The sequence below is a fragment of the Neophocaena asiaeorientalis genome, unplaced genomic scaffold (assembly GCF_003031525.2).
Source record: "Neophocaena asiaeorientalis asiaeorientalis breed wild unplaced genomic scaffold, Neophocaena_asiaeorientalis_V1.1 scaffold241, whole genome shotgun sequence".
NCBI classification, from domain to species: domain Eukaryota; kingdom Metazoa; phylum Chordata; class Mammalia; order Artiodactyla; family Phocoenidae; genus Neophocaena; species Neophocaena asiaeorientalis.
The window spans coordinates 486,594-494,323 of record NW_020172287.1 but is presented as its reverse complement, the minus strand read 5'-3'; positions in this window follow the sequence as shown (position 1 = coordinate 494,323).

Genomic DNA, 7,730 nt, shown 5'->3' with positions numbered 1-7,730 from the left:
AAGAAATGGACAAATTCTCGGAAAAGTACAATTTAAGACTGAACCAGGAAGAATTAGAAAATATAAACAGACCTCTCACAAGTAATGAAATTGAAACTGTAATTTAAAATCTTCCAACAAACAAAAGTCCAGGACCAGATGGCTTCACAGGTGAATTCTATCAAATATTTAGAGAAGAGCTAAAACTGATCTTTCTCAAGCTCTTCCAAAATATTGCAGAGGGAGGAACACTCCCAAATTCATTCTACAAAGCCACCATCACCCTGATACCAAAACCAGAAAAAGATATCACACAAAAAGAAAATTATAGACCAATATCACTGATGAACACGGATGCAAAAATCCTCAACAAAATGCCAGCAAACAGAATCCAACAACATATTAAAAGGATCATACACCATGATCAAGTGGGATTTATCCCTGGGATGCAAGGAATCTTCAATATATGCAAATCACTCAATGTGATACACCATATTAACAAATTAAGAAATAAAAACCATATGAAAAAGCTTTTGACAAAATTCAACACCCATTTATGATAAAAGCTCTCCAGAAAATGGGCATAGAGGGAACCTACCTCAACGTAATAAAGGCCATATATGACAAACCCACAGCAAACATCATACTCAATGGTGAGAAACTGAAAACATTTCCACTAAGATCAGGAACAAGACAAGGATGTCCACTCTTGCCAATCTTATTCAACATAGTTTTGGAAGTCCTAGCCAAGGCAATCAGAGAAGAAAAAGAAATAAAAGGAATGCAAATTGGAAAAGAAGAAGTAAAACTGTCACTTTGCAGATGACATGATACTGTACATAGAAAATCCTAAAGATGCCACCAAAAAACTACTAGAACTAATCAATGAATTTGGTAAGGTTGCAGGATACAAAGTTAATGCACAGAAATCTCTGGCATTTCTATACACTAACAATGAAAAATCAGAAAGAGAAATTAAGGAAACGATCCCATTTACCATTGCAACAAAAAGAATAAATTACCTATGAATAAATCTACCTAAGGAGGCAAAAGACCTGTATGCAGAAAACTATAAGACACTGATGAAAGAAATCAAAGATGACATAAACAGTTGGAGAAATATATCATGTTCTTGGATTGGAAGAATCAATACTGTGAAAATGACTATACTACCCAAAGCAATCTACAGATTCAGTGCAATCCCTATCAAACTACCAATGCCATTCTTCACAGAATTAAATTTAAAAATTTTACAATTCTTATGGAAACACAAAAGACCTCGAATAGCCAAAGCAATCTAGAGAGGGAAAAACTGAGCTGGAGGAATCAGGCTCCCTGACTTCAAACTATACTACAAAGCTACAGTAACCAAGACAGTATGGTACTGGCACAAAAACAGAAATATAGATCAATTGAACAGCATAGAAAGCCCAGAGATAAACCGACGCATATATAGTCACCTAATTTATGACAAAGGAGGCAAGAACATACAATGGAGAAAAGACAACCTCTTCAATAAGTGGTGCTGGGAGAACTGGACAGCTACATGTTACAGAATGAAATTAGAACACTCCCTAAGACCATACACAAAAATAAACTCCAAATGGATTAAAGACATAAATGTAAGACCAGACACTATAAAACTCTTAGAAGAAAACATAGGAAAAACACTCTTTGACATAAACTACAGCAAGATCCACCTCCTAGAGTAACGAAAATAAAAAGAAAAATAAACAAATGGGACCAAATTAAGCTTCAAAGCTGTTGTACAGCAAAGGAAACCATAAACAAGACAAAAAGACAACTCTCAGAATGGGATAAAATATTTTCAAATGAAACAACGGACAAAGGATTAATCTCCAAAATATACAAAGAGCTCGTGGAGCTCAATATCATAAAAACAAACAACCCAATTAAAAAATGAGCAGAAGACCTAAATAGACATTTCACCAAAGAAGACATACAGATGGCCAAGAGGCACATGAAAAGATGCTCAACAACACAAATCATTAGAGAAATGCAAATCAAAACTACATTGAGGTATCACCTCACACCGGTCCGAATGGCCATTATCAAAAAATCTAGAAACAATAAATGCTGGAAAGGGTGTGGTGAAAAGGGTACCCTCCTGCACTGTTGGTGGGAATGTAAACTGATACAACCACTATGGAGAACAGTATGGAAGTTCCTTTAAAAACTAAAAATAGAACTACCATATGACCCAGCAATCCCACTACTGGGCATATACCCTGAGAAAACCATAATTCAAAAAGAGACATACCACAATGTTCATTGCTGCACTATTTACAATAACCAGGACATGGAAGCAACCTAAATGTCCATTGACAGATGAATGGTTAAAGAAGATGTGGCACATATATACAATGGAATATTACTCAGCCATAAAAAGAAATGAAATTGAGTTATTTGTAGTGAGATGGATGGACCTAGAGTCTGTCATACAGAGTGAAGTAAGTCAGAAAGAGAAAAACAAATACCGTATGCTAATGCATATATATGGAATCTAAAAAATAAAAATGGTACTGATGAACATAGTGGCAGGGAAGGAATAAAGACGTAGACATAGAGAATGGACTTGAGGTCACAGAGAGGGGAGGGGGAAGCTGGGGCAAAGTGAGAGTAACATTGACATATGTACACTACCAAATGTAAAATAGATAGCTAGTGGGAAGCAGCAGCATAGCACAGGGAGACCAGCTCAGTGCTTTGCAATGACCTAGAGGGGTGGGATAGGGAGGATGGGAGGAAGGCTGAAGAGAGAGGGGATATGGAGATATATGTATGTATATGGCTGATTCACTTTGTTGTACAACAGAAACTAACACAGCATTGTGAAGCAATTATACTCCAATAAAGAGGCATTAAAAAAAAAGAGAATGGCTGAATCAATAATGGTGCATCTATATAGAGGAATATTATAAAGCCATTAAAAATAATGAATTAAAGCTTTTCTGTGGACTGGGAGGGATTTCCAGGAGTATTGGTGGGTGAGAAAAGCAAGATGCAGGAAAGCATCTGTAATAGAACCCAATTTTAAAAATGACCCAAACCCCTTGTGATGAAAATTATATAAAATATGGAAGGGTGCATATTAGGCTACCTCTGGAGCATGGAGATTGGGTGGAGGGGGAAGGAGAAGGGGAAAGGCCAAGCAAAAAAGAAAGTTGAAAATCACACTGGAAATGTAATCCTAATTACGTGAATGCATACACATAAACCTATTTATGTGGAGGCAGATATGTAAAGACAAATTTTAACCATTTCTGGAAATATATTTATTAAAAGGTTAACAGTGGTTATCACTGGAAAATAGACTTCTGTTTATATTTACTTTTCCTTTATGTTTTTAAGTATTATTAAATTTAAAATAATAATAATAATATAGTAAGTTATTATTAATTTGATTAGGGAAAATTATTTGAATTTGGAGCATCTCAGGCCATGTGGGCTGCTGTAACAAAAATACCATAGACTAGGTAGCTTATAAATAACAAATTTATTTCTCACATTTCTTGGTCCTGGAAGTCCAAGATCAAGGTGCCAGCAGATTGAATGTCTTGTGAGAGCCTGCTTCCTAGATATCTTTCTGCTGTAACCTCATACGGTGAAAGGGGCAAGAGAGCTTTCTTGAGCTACTTTTATAAGGGCAGTAATCCTATTCATGTGGGCTTCAACATGTGCACTTGGAGAGGCACAAACATTCAATTTGTAGCATGGAGGAAAGAAAAGAAAAAAGGAAAGGAAGAAGGAAGGGAGGGAGGGAGGGAGGAAGGAAGGGAGGGAAGGAGGGATTCCCTCTGAGCCCAGGCTTCTCCTGGCAGAGAGCACATCAGTGAGGGAGCACACAGCCCTGAGCCCAGTAGGTCTCACAGTGCAGGACCAACTTCTCCTTTACCTGCAGTGGTTACACAGATGCCCCAGGCTCTGGTTCCTGGAATCAGAGGAAGCTGAGGGAGCAGATTTGCCTTCCTGTCCCCAGGAGCCAGGGTATGGGCATGCAGCCTCGTGGTGGCCCTCCTGGAGCCTGAGGTCAGCAGAGGTCCTTCATGGGACAGCAGTGCCGAGGAGTGCCCTGGGGCACGATGCCACTGTATGTCGCAGAGTTCAGAGGCATGGCTTTGAGGGCCCAGAGTGGATGGTTCCCCATCAATTCCTGTCTCAGCTCTCCTTGGCTCCTTGGTTCCTGCCCAAGCCTGGCTCTCCCACCTTCCTCTTGACCTTGTCAGCTGCCTGGTAGGCTTCCAATAAATCCCTTCTCTGCTGAGTCAAAAAGAGTTTGCTTCTGTTGTTTGCAGGCACCGCTGTTCATAATCAGCCCTGTGGAGAGATGGGGAGCTAGGCCTGTCCGTTCTGTGCATGGGGTCCCTGGGCCCACAGCCCCTCCCACCCTGCTTTCTCCCTTCTGAACTGTTACCCAGGCAAGGCTCACACAAATGTCACCTCCTTGGCAAAGCCTCCCCAACACCTGCCCTGGCCAAGAGGTTTACGACATTTTATTGCCAAAGGCCTCGAGTCAGCATCCCCAGGTAGGGCAGGCTGGGGTGTATTGGAGATGTGACCCCCAGCTGGGTCCTCAGGAGCTGACACTGAGGGAGTGAGCTCTGCTTTCCTGGTGATGGCAGGGGTACAGAGGTTGGGGGAGCCTGGGACTGTTAGTTTCAGGTCCCACACCAGCAAAGCTGTGGTAATTTTTTTCTCTGGGGCCCTAGAGTCAAATACACTCACCCAATGACCACAAGCAAGGTCTGCAGACCACTGAAGCTGTTCCACACATTCTTCTTGCTCATGGAATTGGACCCCACTACTTGGGAGAGAGTCACTGTATTCCCTTCCTGGTGCTGTGGTACAAATCACCACAAACTTGGTGGCTTAAAATCACACACTTCTATCCTCTCACAGTTCTAGAGGTCAGAAGTCCTAAATCAGCCTCACTGGGCTAAAGTGAAGGTGGCGAGAGGGCTGGTTCCTTCTGGAGGCTTCAGGGGAGAATCCATTTCCCAGACTTTTTCACTTTCTAGTGGTCACCTGTGTTCCTGGGCTTATGGCCCCTTCCTCCGTCCTCAAAGCTCATCACTCCAATCTCTGCTTCCACCATCACATCACCTTCTTCTGCAGTCGAGTCTCTTTCTGTAAGTACACTTATAAGTATACTTGTGATTTCATTTAGGGCCCACTTGGATAATTCAGGATAATCTCCCATCTCAAGATCCTTAACTTAATCACATCTGCAGTCCCTTTTGCCGTGCAAGGTAACAGTCACATGTTCCCGGGATTAGGATTGGACATCTTTGGGATCCATTATTCAGCCTCATGCAGTCACCCTGGCATGATTATGCTTACAGTGCCTGTGTCTCCTTCTGGCCTTTTTCTCTTCAGAGGGGCCATTGTAAATACTTCCTCTTGAGTGTCTGCATGAGCAATGCTATGCTCTCACCACTTCTGCAAGCCCCAGTGAGCTTCCCAGTGGCCAGGGCAAAAGTTTCAATTCATTTTGTCATGCATGCCTGTCTTTCCAGCTAGGGTTAGAGGCCACTGCTAAATGTCCTTGCCTGTCTCAGCACCTACACCATGCTCGGCATGGGATGGGCTTCCACAGCATCTGTTGGCCAGTCACAGAGGAAGAGGCTGTTCCCCTAGGCCCACACTGAGGCTACAGCCCACAACAAGTCCTCTGTTCTCTTGGAGGTCTGGATAGGAACCTCTGCCCTTCTCCCTGGTCCCTAACCAGAGTGCCCTCAATGCCTCCTTCACTGCTCAGCTGCTCCTCTGAGATTCGTAGGTGAGTTCCATTCTGGTGACAGAGGGGACATATGCCTTGCCTGGGAGACAACCTGACTTATTCCCCCAGCTTGACCAATCCTGACTCCATCACTCAGAACCCACCTATGAGGAAGGGCCACCAGGCATACCTGACAGGTTCTGGAACCTTCCCTTTTGGGTGTAAAAAAGGAAAAAAAGAATAGTGTAATTTTCAAGTGAATGGGAAATTAAGCCCAGACCAGATGACAGAGGGCTGTGGATAGATTTCATTTGAATGGATGCCAGCCTCACAGCCTCCTCAGGGTCCTGAACACAACTGACTACAGCCCAGGCAAGCCACAGGAAGAGATGAGAAGGTCATTGGGATTGTACAGAATTGCTGTGGCCCAGAGCTGGCAGAGGTGCAGCAGCTTCTCAAGAGAAGCCTGAGACCCAGATTGGTACATACAATCTCCAGTTCTAAATGTTTGCTTCCAAGTAACTAAACTGCAGCCACCACGCAGGCCTGGCCCAAGGGGTCTGGACCAGAATGTGGGTCTCCGACTGTACCTCTGCCTGGTTAGTGTCTTTGATACCATGCTCTGTGGTGCCCAGGCCACTGTTTTCTCAACATGGGGATTGTGGACCACCTGTGTCAGCATCACCTGGGGACACAGGTTACCAGTGGGACTCCTGGACCTGAGCCCTATGGGTGTGCTTAGGACCCTGCACCTGCCACAAGTGCCACAGCAATAGTTCCTTTAAAACTTCTGGATTTGAGAACCCTGGCTAAAGTTCATCATGGAGCCCTGAGGAATTCAGACATCCAGAGCTGTTTAGCTCCAGTCAGTGTCATATTTGGGACTTATGTGACACATGAGTTCCTTTAAAAAACAATCCCACCTGCTAAATAAAGTTTGCTATCAAGCTTTGCTGATGTGGGCAGTGGGAGCATGGAATCTAAGGCAGGCAGAGCAAGCTTGAGTGTTTGAAAACGAGTCCAGCCATGCCACTTGTCTGCTCATACCCTCCAGCGGCTCCCCATACATTCATAGTCCAGTCCTTGGCCAGCTCATGGCCTCAGGTCCTGGATGACTCCACCTCTCTGCTGTCATTCTCCACCATTGCGCTTGCCCCTTTGCTCAAATGTCACTTTCTCAGTAAGACTTCCTCTGATCTCCCTATATAATGTAGTCTTTCCCACCCCGAACTCTCTCCCTTCCAAACAATTTTTCTTCCTAGTCCACAGCTGCTTCCACATTCTGACATCACATTATAGGATGTTTTGTTCCCAGCTGTATCCTCAGAGAGCAGTGCCTAACACACAGTGGGTGCTAAATAACTACTTGTGGAACGAATGAATGAAGGACCACACTACAAGTTGTTTCCGCCTAAGGGCCTTGGCGTGGGCTGGTGCCTTTGTCGGGAAACTTCTTCCTCCTCAACACACAGTTGGCTCCTTCTTGTTACTCAGGTCCCATTAAGTGTCCTCACCTCAGAGAGGACTTCCCTGACTCTCTAATATCCTACCTCTCAGTCTTTATTTGTCATCCTGCTTTATTTAATTTTTCTTTAACTTGAGATATAATTAACATAATATAAAATTTCATGTAACATAAAACTCACCATTTAAAAGTATACAGTCAGTGCTTTTGAGTATATTCGCAAGATTGTGCAACCGCCATCACTGTCCAATTCCAATTCCATAACACCCATTACTCCAAAAGGAAACCCCATGCTCATCAGCATTCCCTCCTCATCCCCCTCCCCCAACCCTGCAACCACTAATCTACTTTCTCTATGGATTTGCCTATTTTGGGCATTTCGCATAAATGGAATCATACAATCTGTGGCCTTTTGTGTTTGACTTTTTTCACTTAGGACATTATTTTCAGGGTTCACCCATGTTGTAGCATATATCAATACCTTAATCTTTTTTATGACTGAATAATATTCCATTGCATAAAGTGACCACATTTTGTTCATCCATT